Source organism: Carassius gibelio, chromosome A11 (genome assembly GCF_023724105.1).
Source record: "Carassius gibelio isolate Cgi1373 ecotype wild population from Czech Republic chromosome A11, carGib1.2-hapl.c, whole genome shotgun sequence".
Classification (NCBI taxonomy): Eukaryota; Metazoa; Chordata; class Actinopteri; order Cypriniformes; family Cyprinidae; genus Carassius; species Carassius gibelio.
Genome location: NC_068381.1, coordinates 24,912,210 through 24,926,790, shown reverse-complemented (window position 1 = coordinate 24,926,790; position 14,581 = coordinate 24,912,210). Strand labels below are relative to the sequence as shown.

The 14,581-nt window shown below is 47.0% G+C and overlaps 17 non-coding genes across 17 annotated transcripts; 4 read left to right on the top strand and 13 right to left on the bottom strand.

Annotated features, from left to right (window-relative positions):
- Positions 1 to 355: 355 nt before the first annotated feature.
- On the bottom strand, positions 356 to 428 carry trnar-acg (transfer RNA arginine (anticodon ACG)). The gene has a single exon. It is a non-coding gene; the product is annotated as a tRNA-Arg (tRNA).
- A 170-nt stretch (positions 429 to 598) lies between these two features.
- trnae-cuc (transfer RNA glutamic acid (anticodon CUC)) lies at positions 599 to 670 on the top strand. The gene has a single exon. It is a non-coding gene; the product is annotated as a tRNA-Glu (tRNA).
- Positions 671 to 987: 317 nt separating this feature from the next.
- Positions 988 to 1,059, bottom strand: trnae-uuc (transfer RNA glutamic acid (anticodon UUC)). The gene has a single exon. It is a non-coding gene; the product is annotated as a tRNA-Glu (tRNA).
- Positions 1,060 to 2,283: 1,224 nt separating this feature from the next.
- trnar-acg (transfer RNA arginine (anticodon ACG)) lies at positions 2,284 to 2,356 on the bottom strand. Its single transcript has one exon. It is a non-coding gene; the product is annotated as a tRNA-Arg (tRNA).
- A 967-nt stretch (positions 2,357 to 3,323) lies between these two features.
- trnar-acg (transfer RNA arginine (anticodon ACG)) lies at positions 3,324 to 3,396 on the bottom strand. Its single transcript has one exon. It is a non-coding gene; the product is annotated as a tRNA-Arg (tRNA).
- A 1,848-nt stretch (positions 3,397 to 5,244) lies between these two features.
- Positions 5,245 to 5,317, bottom strand: trnar-acg (transfer RNA arginine (anticodon ACG)). Its single transcript has one exon. It is a non-coding gene; the product is annotated as a tRNA-Arg (tRNA).
- A 1,871-nt stretch (positions 5,318 to 7,188) lies between these two features.
- trnar-acg (transfer RNA arginine (anticodon ACG)) lies at positions 7,189 to 7,261 on the bottom strand. The gene has a single exon. It is a non-coding gene; the product is annotated as a tRNA-Arg (tRNA).
- Positions 7,262 to 7,463: 202 nt separating this feature from the next.
- On the top strand, positions 7,464 to 7,535 carry trnae-cuc (transfer RNA glutamic acid (anticodon CUC)). Its single transcript has one exon. It is a non-coding gene; the product is annotated as a tRNA-Glu (tRNA).
- A 357-nt stretch (positions 7,536 to 7,892) lies between these two features.
- Positions 7,893 to 7,965, bottom strand: trnar-acg (transfer RNA arginine (anticodon ACG)). Its single transcript has one exon. It is a non-coding gene; the product is annotated as a tRNA-Arg (tRNA).
- A 194-nt stretch (positions 7,966 to 8,159) lies between these two features.
- Positions 8,160 to 8,231, top strand: trnae-cuc (transfer RNA glutamic acid (anticodon CUC)). Its single transcript has one exon. It is a non-coding gene; the product is annotated as a tRNA-Glu (tRNA).
- A 317-nt stretch (positions 8,232 to 8,548) lies between these two features.
- trnae-uuc (transfer RNA glutamic acid (anticodon UUC)) lies at positions 8,549 to 8,620 on the bottom strand. The gene has a single exon. It is a non-coding gene; the product is annotated as a tRNA-Glu (tRNA).
- A 1,021-nt stretch (positions 8,621 to 9,641) lies between these two features.
- On the bottom strand, positions 9,642 to 9,714 carry trnar-acg (transfer RNA arginine (anticodon ACG)). The gene has a single exon. It is a non-coding gene; the product is annotated as a tRNA-Arg (tRNA).
- Positions 9,715 to 10,769: 1,055 nt separating this feature from the next.
- trnar-acg (transfer RNA arginine (anticodon ACG)) lies at positions 10,770 to 10,842 on the bottom strand. The gene has a single exon. It is a non-coding gene; the product is annotated as a tRNA-Arg (tRNA).
- Positions 10,843 to 11,012: 170 nt separating this feature from the next.
- On the top strand, positions 11,013 to 11,084 carry trnae-cuc (transfer RNA glutamic acid (anticodon CUC)). The gene has a single exon. It is a non-coding gene; the product is annotated as a tRNA-Glu (tRNA).
- Positions 11,085 to 11,401: 317 nt separating this feature from the next.
- On the bottom strand, positions 11,402 to 11,473 carry trnae-uuc (transfer RNA glutamic acid (anticodon UUC)). The gene has a single exon. It is a non-coding gene; the product is annotated as a tRNA-Glu (tRNA).
- A 1,224-nt stretch (positions 11,474 to 12,697) lies between these two features.
- Positions 12,698 to 12,770, bottom strand: trnar-acg (transfer RNA arginine (anticodon ACG)). Its single transcript has one exon. It is a non-coding gene; the product is annotated as a tRNA-Arg (tRNA).
- Positions 12,771 to 13,737: 967 nt separating this feature from the next.
- On the bottom strand, positions 13,738 to 13,810 carry trnar-acg (transfer RNA arginine (anticodon ACG)). The gene has a single exon. It is a non-coding gene; the product is annotated as a tRNA-Arg (tRNA).
- Positions 13,811 to 14,581: the final 771 nt, after the last annotated feature.

Here is a 14,581-nt window from a genome sequence, read left to right as displayed (position 1 = left end):
TCGCTCGTTCAGTTTAATGCAGATTACAAATTATTCTCAATGTCCAGGTGGCAATTAGTGATAAGGCTTCAAAATGGCAAGCCTGTGACATCAAAACCACATGGCATTGCACCCTTCAAAGTAGTAAAGCGGTTACAGAGTAGCGATGAAATTGTTCATTCTAGAATCAACTGGCCCACCAGCCTGCATTTTGTAAGACTGCATGTCCGTGTCTCCCCTAGACATCGGAATGGGTGTGCAGAATGTGCCTTTTTTTGGAAAAAATAGAAGAATGCCTAGAGAGTTGCCTTTTCTTTTGGACTTTGGAGAAAAAAAACACAACAACAAAATAAGCCGGAGAAAAACAAGCACAGAGCGAGCCAGCCAGGAGTCGAACCTAGAATCTTCTGATCCGTAGTCAGACGCGTTATCCATTGCGCCACTGGCCCACCAAAAGTAAAGACCCCCGATTGTTACAGACTTGTTGGTTTTCGATGTGACGGTGGCAAGCATTGATGTCTGCTCATTCTCACCTTGTTATCAGGAGAACAGACTACCAGCCCTCCAGCCCTCCAGCCCACCAGCCCAGCAGCCCACGAGCCCTCCAGCCCACCATCCCTCCCTGGTGGTCTAGTGGTTAGGATTCGGCGCTCTCACCGCCGCGGCCCGGGTTCGATTCCCGGTCAGGGAAAGCTCTTTTGCCTTCCAATTGTGGACTGCGAATTCAAGCTCTGCTGACAGCTGTGAGAAAGCCAGCTCCAAGCCAAAACATTGGTGGGAACATGAAAAAAACACCTCCTTCGAGCCGGAGTTGAACCAGCGACCTAAGGATGGCCAACACTCCAACCTACAGTCCTCCGCTCTACCAGCTGAGCTATCGAAGGGGCTAAGGACTAGTCAGAACCTCGACATATCAGGGTTCTGTAGCTCTACTGCTGGCCAAAAAGTCACTTCTGGTGCAGGAAGATTTGCTGGATTTTTGAGGAGGGAAGCAAAAAGGAGCATGCATTCCCATACCGGGAGTTGAACCCGGGCCGCCTGGGTGAAAACCAGGAATCCTAACCGCTAGACCATATGGGATCTGGACACTTTAAACTGGCCATGGGCTTCTGGCGCACTTTCCATACATGTGGTCAGCGTGGGCGCAGGACCTTGTAGTGGCCTGTTGCTTTAGTTCTGTGACTGTAACAATGTGATAATAATTTGGCAAAACAAGAATTATCCAAAAGGACGGTTTTCTGAATTATATAGTGTTGTATGCATTCAGGGAATCTGTTTTTTCACTCAACCCGGGGGTTCAGTGTATTTGGGCAGATTCCTGTGATTACAGAATTGATTCCTCAAACTGGTAATTAAGCTCTTGTCCAAGTGAAAATACTCGTGTCATCCATTTGAAAACACACACGGCAACCTTTATCTAGAGGAAAAACTGGAGTCAACCCCTGGCTGCGTACGAGAAAACCAGGAATCCTAACTGCTAGACCATATGGGAACTGGCCAGCTTTAACTGGCCACAAGCTTGTGGGCCACTTTCCATAAATGTGGCCAGTGTGGGCGCAGGGTTTTGTAGTGGCCTGTTGCTTTTGGTGTGTGACTGTAACAATGTGATAATAATTTGGCAATACAAGAATCATCCGAAGGGACGGTTTACTGAAATATATAGTGTTGCATGCATTCAAGGGACATGTTTGTTGACTCACACATGGTTCAGTTTTTTGGCCAGAATCCTGTGATTGCTGAATTTATACCTCGAACTGGTAATTAAGGTCTTGTCCAGGTGAAAATACTTGTGTCATGCATCTGAAAACACACATGGCAACCGTTATCTAGAGGAAAAACTGCCTATCGTCGGTCTGTCAAGGTACAAAACTGACATGTTGTGAGGTTAATAATGAAAGTGAGACCAATTTTTAATCCGCAAAATTGCTGATTATTCGCTCGTTCAGTTTAATGCAGATTACAAATTATTCTCAATGTCCAGGTGGCAATTAGTGATAAGGCTTCAAAATGGCAAGCCTGTGACATCAAAACCACATGGCATTGCACCCTTCAAAGTAGTAAAGCGGTTACAGAGTAGCGATGAAATTGTTCTTTCTAGAATCAACTGGCCCACCAGCCTGCATTTTGTGAGACGAATGGCAATACCAAAGCATGTCCGTGTCTCCCCTAGACATCTGAATGGGTGTGCAGAATGTGCCTTTTTTTGAAAAAAATAGAAGAATGCCTAGAGAGTTGCCTTTTCTTTTGGACTTTGGAGAAAAAAAACACAACAACAAAATAAGCCGGAGAAAAACAAGCACAGAGCGAGCCAGCCAGGAGTCGAACCTAGAATCTTCTGATCCGTAGTCAGACGCGTTATCCATTGCGCCACTGGCCCACCATTAGTAAAGACCCCCGATTGTTACAGACTTGTTGGTTTTCGATGTGACGGTGGCAAGCATTGATGTCTGCTCATTCTCACCTTGTTATCAGGAGAACAGACTACCAGCCCTCCAGCCCACCAGCCCTCCAGCCCTCCTGCCCACCAGCCCACGAGCCCTCCAGCCCATATGGGAACTGGCCAGCTTTAACTGGCCACAAGCTTGTGGGCCACTTTCCATAAATGTGGCCAGTGTGGGCGCAGGGATTTGTAGTGGCCTGTTGCTTTTGGTGTGTGACTGTAACAATGTGATAATAATTTGGCAATACAAGAATCATCCGAAGGGACGGTTTACTGAAATATATAGTGTTGCATGCATTCAAGGGACATGTTTGTTGACTCACACATGGTTCAGTTTTTTGGCCAGAATCCTGTGATTGCTGAATTTATACCTCGAACTGGTAATTAAGGTCTTGTCCAGGTGAAAATACTTGTGTCATGCATCTGAAAACACACATGGCAACCGTTATCTAGAGGAAAAACTGCCTATCGTCGGTCTGTCAAGGTACAAAACTGACATGTTGTGAGGTTAATAATGAAAGTGAGACCAATTTTTAATATGCTGATTATTCGCTCGTTCAGTTTAATGCAGATTACAAATTATTCTCAATGTCCAGGTGGCAATTAGTGATAAGGCTTCAAAATGGCAAGCCTGTGACATCAAAACCACATGGCATTGCACCCTTCAAAGTAGTAAAGCGGTTACAGAGTAGCGATGAAATTGTTCATTCTAGAATCAACTGGCCCACCAGCCTGCATTTTGTGAGACTGCATGTCCGTGTCTCCCCTAGACATCGGAATGGGTGTGCAGAATGTGCCTTTTTTTGGAAAAAATAGAAGAATGCCTAGAGAGTTGCCTTTTCTTTTGGACTTTGGAGAAAAAAAACACAACAACAAAATAAGCCGGAGAAAAACAAGCACAGAGCGAGCCAGCCAGGAGTCGAACCTAGAATCTTCTGATCCGTAGTCAGACGCGTTATCCATTGCGCCACTGGCCCACCAAAAGTAAAGACCCCCGATTGTTACAGACTTGTTGGTTTTCGATGTGACGGTGGCAAGCATTGATATCTGCTCATTCTCACCTTGTTATCAGGAGAACAGACTACCAGCCCTCCAGCCCTCCAGCCCACCAGCCCAGCAGCCCACGAGCCCTCCAGCCCACGAGCCCTCCAGCCCACCATCCCTCCCTGGTGGTCTAGTGGTTAGAATTCGGCGTTCTCACCGCTGCGGCCCGGGTTCGATTCCCGGTCAGGGAAAGCTCTTTTGCCTTCCAATTGTGGACTGCGAATTCAAGCTCTGCTGACAGCTGTGAGAAAGCCAGCTCCAAGCCAAAACATTGGTGGGAACATGAAAAAAACACCTCCTTCGAGCCGGAGTTGAACCAGCGACCTAAGGATGGCCAACACTCCAACCTACAGTCCTCCGCTCTACCAGCTGAGCTATCGAAGGGGCTAAGGGCTAGTCAGAACCTCGACATATCAGGGTTCTGTAGCTCTACTGCTGGCCAAAAAGTCACTTCTGGTGTAGGAAGATTTGCTGGATTTTTGAGGAGGGAAGCAAAAAGGAGCATGCATTCCCATACCGGGAGTTGAACACGGGCCGCCTGGGTGAAAACCAGGAATCCTAACCGCTAGACCATATGGGATCTGGACACTTTAAACTGGCCATGGGCTTCTGGCGCACTTTCCATACATGTGGTCAGCGTGGGCGCAGGACCTTGTAGTGGCCTGTTGCTTTAGTTCTGTGACTGTAACAATGTGATAATAATTTGGCAAAACAAGAATTATCCAAAAGGACGGTTTTCTGAATTATATAGTGTTGTATGCATTCAGGGAATCTGTTTTTTCACTCAACCCGGGGGTTCAGTGTATTTGGGCAGATTCCTGTGATTGCAGAATTGATTCCTCAAACTGGTAATTAAGCTCTTGTCCAAGTGAAAATACTCGTGTCATCCATTTGAAAACACACACGGCAACCTTTATCTAGAGGAAAAACTGGAGTCAACCCCTGGCTGCGTACGAGAAAACCAGGAATCCTAACTGCTAGACCATATGGGAACTGGCCAGCTTTAACTGGCCACAAGCTTGTGGGCCACTTTCCATAAATGTGGCCAGTGTGGGCGCAGGGTTTTGTAGTGGCCTGTTGCTTTTGGTGTGTGACTGTAACAATGTGATAATAATTTGGCAATACAAGAATCATCCGAAGGGACGGTTTACTGAAATATATAGTGTTGCATGCATTCAAGGGACATGTTTGTTGACTCACACATGGTTCAGTTTTTTGGCCAGAATCCTGTGATTGCTGAATTTATACCTCGAACTGGTAATTAAGGTCTTGTCCAGGTGAAAATACTTGTGTCATGCATCTGAAAACACACATGGCAACCGTTATCTAGAGGAAAAACTGCCTATCGTCGGTCTGTCAAGGTACAAAACTGACATGTTGTGAGGTTAATAATGAAAGTGAGACCAATTTTTAATATGCTGATTATTCGCTCGTTCAGTTTAATGCAGATTACAAATTATTCTCAATGTCCAGGTGGCAATTAGTGATAAGGCTTCAAAATGGCAAGCCTGTGACATCAAAACCACATGGCATTGCACCCTTCAAAGTAGTAAAGCGGTTACAGAGTAGCGATGAAATTGTTCATTCTAGAATCAACTGGCCCACCAGCCTGCATTTTGTGAGACTGCATGTCCGTGTCTCCCCTAGACATCGGAATGGGTGTGCAGAATGTGCCTTTTTTTGGAAAAAATAGAAGAATGCCTAGAGAGTTGCCTTTTCTTTTGGACTTTGGAGAAAAAAAACACAACAACAAAATAAGCCGGAGAAAAACAAGCACAGAGCGAGCCAGCCAGGAGTCGAACCTAGAATCTTCTGATCCGTAGTCAGACGCGTTATCCATTGCGCCACTGGCCCACCAAAAGTAAAGACCCCCGATTGTTACAGACTTGTTGGTTTTCGATGTGACGGTGGCAAGCATTGATATCTGCTCATTCTCACCTTGTTATCAGGAGAACAGACTACCAGCCCTCCAGCCCTCCAGCCCACCAGCCCAGCAGCCCACGAGCCCTCCAGCCCACGAGCCCTCCAGCCCACCATCCCTCCCTGGTGGTCTAGTGGTTAGAATTCGGCGTTCTCACCGCCGCGGCCCGGGTTCGATTCCCGGTCAGGGAAAGCTCTTTTGCCTTCCAATTGTGGACTGCGAATTCAAGCTCTGCTGACAGCTGTGAGAAAGCCAGCTCCAAGCCAAAACATTGGTGGGAACATGAAAAAAACACCTCCTTCGAGCCGGAGTTGAACCAGCGACCTAAGGATGGCCAACACTCCAACATACAGTCCTCTGCTCTACCAGCTGAGCTATCGAAGGGGCTAAGGGCTAGTCAGAACCTCGACATATCAGGGTTCTGTAGCTCTACTGCTGGCCAAAAAGTCACTTCTGGTGTAGGAAGATTTGCTGGATTTTTGAGGAGGGAAGCAAAAAGGAGCATGCATTCCCATACCGGGAGTTGAACACGGGCCGCCTGGGTGAAAACCAGGAATCCTAACCGCTAGACCATATGGGATCTGGACACTTTAAACTGGCCATGGGCTTCTGGCGCACTTTCCATACATGTGGTCAGCGTGGGCGCAGGACCTTGTAGTGGCCTGTTGCTTTAGTTCTGTGACTGTAACAATGTGATAATAATTTGGCAAAACAAGAATTATCCAAAAGGACGGTTTTCTGAATTATATAGTGTTGTATGCATTCAGGGAATCTGTTTTTTCACTCAACCCGGGGGTTCAGTGTATTTGGGCAGATTCCTGTGATTGCAGAATTGATTCCTCAAACTGGTAATTAAGCTCTTGTCCAAGTGAAAATACTCGTGTCATCCATTTGAAAACACACACGGCAACCTTTATCTAGAGGAAAAACTGGAGTCAACCCCTGGCTGCGTACGAGAAAACCAGGAATCCTAACTGCTAGACCATATGGGAACTGGCCAGCTTTAACTGGCCACAAGCTTGTGGGCCACTTTCCATAAATGTGGCCAGTGTGGGCGCAGGGTTTTGTAGTGGCCTGTTGCTTTTGGTGTGTGACTGTAACAATGTGATAATAATTTGGCAATACAAGAATCATCCGAAGGGACGGTTTACTGAAATATATAGTGTTGCATGCATTCAAGGGACATGTTTGTTGACTCACACATGGTTCAGTTTTTTGGCCAGAATCCTGTGATTGCTGAATTTATACCTCGAACTGGTAATTAAGGTCTTGTCCAGGTGAAAATACTTGTGTCATGCATCTGAAAACACACATGGCAACCGTTATCTAGAGGAAAAACTGCCTATCGTCGGTCTGTCAAGGTACAAAACTGACATGTTGTGAGGTTAATAATGAAAGTGAGACCAATTTTTAATCCGCAAAATTGCTGATTATTCGCTCGTTCAGTTTAATGCAGATTACAAATTATTCTCAATGTCCAGGTGGCAATTAGTGATAAGGCTTCAAAATGGCAAGCCTGTGACATCAAAACCACATGGCATTGCACCCTTCAAAGTAGTAAAGCGGTTACAGAGTAGCGATGAAATTGTTCTTTCTAGAATCAACTGGCCCACCAGCCTGCATTTTGTGAGACGAATGGCAATACCAAAGCATGTCCGTGTCTCCCCTAGACATCGGAATGGGTGTGCAGAATGTGCCTTTTTTTGGAAAAAATAGAAGAATGCCTAGAGAGTTGCCTTTTCTTTTGGACTTTGGAGAAAAAAAACACAACAACAAAATAAGCCGGAGAAAAACAAGCACAGAGCGAGCCAGCCAGGAGTCGAACCTAGAATCTTCTGATCCGTAGTCAGACGCGTTATCCATTGCGCCACTGGCCCACCATTAGTAAAGACCCCCGATTGTTACAGACTTGTTGGTTTTCGATGTGACGGTGGCAAGCATTGATGTCTGCTCATTCTCACCTTGTTATCAGGAGAACAGATTACCAGCCCTCCAGCCCACCAGCCCACCAGCCCACCAGCCCACGAGCCCTCCAGCCCTCCTGCCCACCAGCCCACGAGCCCTCCAGCCCACCGTCCATCCCTGGTGGTCTAGTGGTTAGGATTCGGCGCTCTCACCGCCGCGGCCCGGGTTCGATTCCCGGTCAGGGAAAGCTCTTTTGCCTTCCAATTGTGGACTGCGAATTCAAGCTCTGCTGACAGCTGTGAGAAAGCCAGCTCCAAGCCAAAACATTGGTGGGAACATGAAAAAAACACCTCCTTCGAGCCGGAGTTGAACCAGCGACCTAAGGATGGCCAACACTCCAACCTACAGTCCTCCGCTCTACCAGCTGAGCTATCGAAGGGGCTAAGGGCTAGTCAGAACCTCGACATATCAGGGTTCTGTAGCTCTACTGCTGGCCAAAAAGTCACTTCTGGTGCAGGAAGATTTGCTGGATTTTTGGAGAAATTGGACTTTGGAGAAAAAAAACACAACAACAAAATAAGCCGGAGAAAAACAAGCACAGAGCGAGCCAGCCAGGAGTCGAACCTAGAATCTTCTGATCCGTAGTCAGACGCGTTATCCATTGCGCCACTGGCCCACCATTAGTAAAGACCCCCGATTGTTACAGACTTGTTGGTTTTCGATGTGACGGTGGCAAGCATTGATGTCTGCTCATTCTCACCTTGTTATCAGGAGAACAGATTACCAGCCCTCCAGCCCACCAGCCCACCAGCCCACGAGCCCTCCAGCCCTCCTGCCCACCAGCCCACGAGCCCTCCAGCCCACCGTCCATCCCTGGTGGTCTAGTGGTTAGGATTCGGCGCTCTCACCGCCGCGGCCCGGGTTCGATTCCCGGTCAGGGAAAGCTCTTTTGCCTTCCAATTGTGGACTGCGAATTCAAGCTCTGCTGACAGCTGTGAGAAAGCCAGCTCCAAGCCAAAACATTGGTGGGAACATGAAAAAAACACCTCCTTCGAGCCGGAGTTGAACCAGCGACCTAAGGATGGCCAACACTCCAACCTACAGTCCTCCGCTCTACCAGCTGAGCTATCGAAGGGGCTAAGGGCTAGTCAGAACCTCGACATATCAGGGTTCTGTAGCTCTACTGCTGGCCAAAAAGTCACTTCTGGTGCAGGAAGATTTGCTGGATTTTTGAGGAGGGAAGCAAAAAGGAGCATGCATTCCCATACCGGGAGTTGAACCCGGGCCGCCTGGGTGAAAACCAGGAATCCTAACCGCTAGACCATATGGGATCTGGACACTTTAAACTGGCCATGGGCTTCTGGCGCACTTTCCATACATGTGGTCAGCGTGGGCGCAGGACCTTGTAGTGGCCTGTTGCTTTAGTTCTGTGACTGTAACAATGTGATAATAATTTGGCAAAACAAGAATTATCCAAAAGGACGGTTTTCTGAATTATATAGTGTTGTATGCATTCAGGGAATCTGTTTTTTCACTCAACCCGGGGGTTCAGTGTATTTGGGCAGATTCCTGTGATTGCAGAATTGATTCCTCAAACTGGTAATTAAGCTCTTGTCCAAGTGAAAATACTCGTGTCATCCATTTGAAAACACACACAGCAACCTTTATCTAGAGGAAAAACTGGAGTCAACCCCTGGCTGCGTACGAGAAAACCAGGAATCCTAACTGCTAGACCATATGGGAACTGGCCAGCTTTAACTGGCCACAAGCTTGTGGGCCACTTTCCATAAATGTGGCCAGTGTGGGCGCAGGGTTTTGTAGTGGCCTGTTGCTTTTGGTGTGTGACTGTAACAATGTGATAATAATTTGGCAATACAAGAATCATCCGAAGGGACGGTTTCTGTCAAGGTACAAAACTGACATGTTGTGAGGTTAATAATGAAAGTGAGACCAATTTTTAATCTGCAAAATTGCTGATTATTCGCTCGTTCAGTTTAATGCAGATTACAAATTATTCTCAATGTCCAGGTGGCAATTAGTGATAAGGCTTCAAAATGGCAAGCCTGTGACATCAAAACCACATGGCATTGCACCCTTCAAAGTAGTAAAGCGGTTACAGAGTAGCGATGAAATTGTTCTTTCTAGAATCAACTGGCCCACCAGCCTGCATTTTGTGAGACGAATGGCAATACCAAAGCATGTCCGTGTCTCCCCTAGACATCGGAATGGGTGTGCAGAATGTGCCTTTTTTTGAAAAAAAATAGAAGAATGCCTAGAGAGTTGCCTTTTCTTTTGGACTTTGGAGAAAAAAAACACAACAACAAAATAAGCCGGAGAAAAACAAGCACAGAGCGAGCCAGCCAGGAGTCGAACCTAGAATCTTCTGATCCGTAGTCAGACGCGTTATCCATTGCGCCACTGGCCCACCATTAGTAAGACCCCCGATTGTTACAGACTTGTTGGTTTTCGATGTGACGGTGGCAAGCATTGATGTCTGCTCATTCTCACCTTGTTATCAGGAGAACAGACTACCAGCCCTCCAGCCCACCAGCCCTCCAGCCCACCAGCCCTCCAGCCCACCAGCCCTCCAGCCCACCAGCCCACCAGCCCACCAGCCCACCAGCCCACCAGCCCTCCAGCCCTCCTGCCCACCAGCCCACGAGCCCTCCAGCCCATATGGGAACTGGCCAGCTTTAACTGGCCACAAGCTTGTGGGCCACTTTCCATAAATGTGGCCAGTGTGGGCGCAGGGTTTTGTAGTGGCCTGTTGCTTTTGGTGTGTGACTGTAACAATGTGATAATAATTTGGCAATACAAGAATCATCCGAAGGGACGGTTTACTGAAATATATAGTGTTGCATGCATTCAAGGGACATGTTTGTTGACTCACACATGGTTCAGTTTTTTGGCCAGAATCCTGTGATTGCTGAATTTATACCTCGAACTGGTAATTAAGGTCTTGTCCAGGTGAAAATACTTGTGTCATGCATCTGAAAACACACATGGCAACCGTTATCTAGAGGAAAAACTGCCTATCGTCGGTCTGTCAAGGTACAAAACTGACATGTTGTGAGGTTAATAATGAAAGTGAGACCAATTTTTAATCCGCAAAATTGCTGATTATTCGCTCGTTCAGTTTAATGCAGATTACAAATTATTCTCAATGTCCAGGTGGCAATTAGTGATAAGGCTTCAAAATGGCAAGCCTGTGACATCAAAACCACATGGCATTGCACCCTTCAAAGTAGTAAAGCGGTTACAGAGTAGCGATGAAATTGTTCATTCTAGAATCAACTGGCCCACCAGCCTGCATTTTGTGAGACTGCATGTCCGTGTCTCCCCTAGACATCGGAATGGGTGTGCAGAATGTGCCTTTTTTTGGAAAAAATAGAAGAATGCCTAGAGAGTTGCCTTTTCTTTTGGACTTTGGAGAAAAAAAAACACAACAACAAAATAAGCCGGAGAAAAACAAGCACAGAGCGAGCCAGCCAGGAGTCGAACCTAGAATCTTCTGATCCGTAGTCAGACGCGTTATCCATTGCGCCACTGGCCCACCAAAAGTAAAGACCCCCGATTGTTACAGACTTGTTGGTTTTCGATGTGACGGTGGCAAGCATTGATGTCTGCTCATTCTCACCTTGTTATCAGGAGAACAGACTACCAGCCCTCCAGCCCTCCAGCCCACCAGCCCAGCAGCCCACGAGCCCTCCAGCCCACCATCCCTCCCTGGTGGTCTAGTGGTTAGGATTCGGCGCTCTCACCGCCGCGGCCCGGGTTCGATTCCCGGTCAGGGAAAGCTCTTTTGCCTTCCAATTGTGGACTGCGAATTCAAGCTCTGCTGACAGCTGTGAGAAAGCCAGCTCCAAGCCAAAACATTGGTGGGAACATGAAAAAAACACCTCCTTCGAGCCGGAGTTGAACCAGCGACCTAAGGATGGCCAACACTCCAACCTACAGTCCTCCGCTCTACCAGCTGAGCTATCGAAGGGGCTAAGGACTAGTCAGAACCTCGACATATCAGGGTTCTGTAGCTCTACTGCTGGCCAAAAAGTCACTTCTGGTGCAGGAAGATTTGCTGGATTTTTGAGGAGGGAAGCAAAAAGGAGCATGCATTCCCATACCGGGAGTTGAACCCGGGCCGCCTGGGTGAAAACCAGGAATCCTAACCGCTAGACCATATGGGATCTGGACACTTTAAACTGGCCATGGGCTTCTGGCGCACTTTCCATACATGTGGTCAGCGTGGGCGCAGGACCTTGTAGTGGCCTGTTGCTTTAGTTCTGTGACTGTAACAATGTGATAATAATTTGGCAAAACAAGAATTATCCAAAAGGACGGTTTTCTGAATTATATAGTGTTGTATGCATTCAGGGAATCTGTTTTTTCACTCAACCCGGGGGTTCAGTGTATTTGGGCAGATTCCTGTGATTACAGAATTGATTCCTCAAACTGGTAATTAAGCTCTTGTCCAAGTGAAAATACTCGTGTCATCCATTTGAAAACACACACGGCAACCTTTATCTAGAGGAAAAACTGGAGTCAACCCCTGGCTGCGTACGAGAAAACCAGGAATCCTAACTGCTAGACCATATGGGAACTGGCCAGCTTTAACTGGCCACAAGCTTGTGGGCCACTTTCCATAAATGTGGCCAGTGTGGGCGCAGGGTTTTGTAGTGGCCTGTTGCTTTTGGTGTGTGACTGTAACAATGTGATAATAATTTGGCAATACAAGAATCATCCGAAGGGACGGTTTACTGAAATATATAGTGTTGCATGCATTCAAGGGACATGTTTGTTGACTCACACATGGTTCAGTTTTTTGGCCAGAATCCTGTGATTGCTGAATTTATACCTCGAACTGGTAATTAAGGTCTTGTCCAGGTGAAAATACTTGTGTCATGCATCTGAAAACACACATGGCAACCGTTATCTAGAGGAAAAACTGCCTATCGTCGGTCTGTCAAGGTACAAAACTGACATGTTGTGAGGTTAATAATGAAAGTGAGACCAATTTTTAATCCGCAAAATTGCTGATTATTCGCTCGTTCAGTTTAATGCAGATTACAAATTATTCTCAATGTCCAGGTGGCAATTAGTGATAAGGCTTCAAAATGGCAAGCCTGTGACATCAAAACCACATGGCATTGCACCCTTCAAAGTAGTAAAGCGGTTACAGAGTAGCGATGAAATTGTTCTTTCTAGAATCAACTGGCCCACCAGCCTGCATTTTGTGAGACGAATGGCAATACCAAAGCATGTCCGTGTCTCCCCTAGACATCTGAATGGGTGTGCAGAATGTGCCTTTTTTTGAAAAAAATAGAAGAATGCCTAGAGAGTTGCCTTTTCTTTTGGACTTTGGAGAAAAAAAACACAACAACAAAATAAGCCGGAGAAAAACAAGCACAGAGCGAGCCAGCCAGGAGTCGAACCTAGAATCTTCTGATCCGTAGTCAGACGCGTTATCCATTGCGCCACTGGCCCACCATTAGTAAAGACCCCCGATTGTTACAGACTTGTTGGTTTTCGATGTGACGGTGGCAAGCATTGATGTCTGCTCATTCTCACCTTGTTATCAGGAGAACAGACTACCAGCCCTCCAGCCCACCAGCCCTCCAGCCCTCCTGCCCACCAGCCCACGAGCCCTCCAGCCCATATGGGAACTGGCCAGCTTTAACTGGCCACAAGCTTGTGGGCCACTTTCCATAAATGTGGCCAGTGTGGGCGCAGGGATTTGTAGTGGCCTGTTGCTTTTGGTGTGTGACTGTAACAATGTGATAATAATTTGGCAATACAAGAATCATCCGAAGGGACGGTTTACTGAAATATATAGTGTTGCATGCATTCAAGGGACATGTTTGTTGACTCACACATGGTTCAGTTTTTTGGCCAGAATCCTGTGATTGCTGAATTTATACCTCGAACTGGTAATTAAGGTCTTGTCCAGGTGAAAATACTTGTGTCATGCATCTGAAAACACACATGGCAACCGTTATCTAGAGGAAAAACTGCCTATCGTCGGTCTGTCAAGGTACAAAACTGACATGTTGTGAGGTTAATAATGAAAGTGAGACCAATTTTTAATATGCTGATTATTCGCTCGTTCAGTTTAATGCAGATTACAAATTATTCTCAATGTCCAGGTGGCAATTAGTGATAAGGCTTCAAAATGGCAAGCCTGTGACATCAAAACCACATGGCATTGCACCCTTCAAAGTAGTAAAGCGGTTACAGAGTAGCGATGAAATTGTTCATTCTAGAATCAACTGGCCCACCAGCCTGCATTTTGTGAGACTGCATGTCCGTGTCTCCCCTAGACATCGGAATGGGTGTGCAGAATGTGCCTTTTTTTGGAAAAAATAGAAGAATGCCTAGAGAGTTGCCTTTTCTTTTGGACTTTGGAGAAAAAAAACACAACAACAAAATAAGCCGGAGAAAAACAAGCACAGAGCGAGCCAGCCAGGAGTCGAACCTAGAATCTTCTGATCCGTAGTCAGACGCGTTATCCATTGCGCCACTGGCCCACCAAAAGTAAAGACCCCCGATTGTTACAGACTTGTTGGTTTTCGATGTGACGGTGGCAAGCATTGATATCTGCTCATTCTCACCTTGTTATCAGGAGAACAGACTACCAGCCCTCCAGCCCTCCAGCCCACCAGCCCAGCAGCCCACGAGCCCTCCAGCCCACGAGCCCTCCAGCCCACCATCCCTCCCTGGTGGTCTAGTGGTTAGAATTCGGCGTTCTCACCGCTGCGGCCCGGGTTCGATTCCCGGTCAGGGAAAGCTCTTTTGCCTTCCAATTGTGGACTGCGAATTCAAGCTCTGCTGACAGCTGTGAGAAAGCCAGCTCCAAGCCAAAACATTGGTGGGAACATGAAAAAAACACCTCCTTCGAGCCGGAGTTGAACCAGCGACCTAAGGATGGCCAACACTCCAACCTACAGTCCTCCGCTCTACCAGCTGAGCTATCGAAGGGGCTAAGGGCTAGTCAGAACCTCGACATATCAGGGTTCTGTAGCTCTACTGCTGGCCAAAAAGTCACTTCTGGTGTAGGAAGATTTGCTGGATTTTTGAGGAGGGAAGCAAAAAGGAGCATGCATTCCCATACCGGGAGTTGAACACGGGCCGCCTGGGTGAAAACCAGGAATCCTAACCGCTAGACCATATGGGATCTGGACACTTTAAACTGGCCATGGGCTTCTGGCGCACTTTCCATACATGTGGTCAGCGTGGGCGCAGGACCTTGTAGTGGCCTGTTGCTTTAGTTCTGTGACTGTAACAATGTGATAATAATT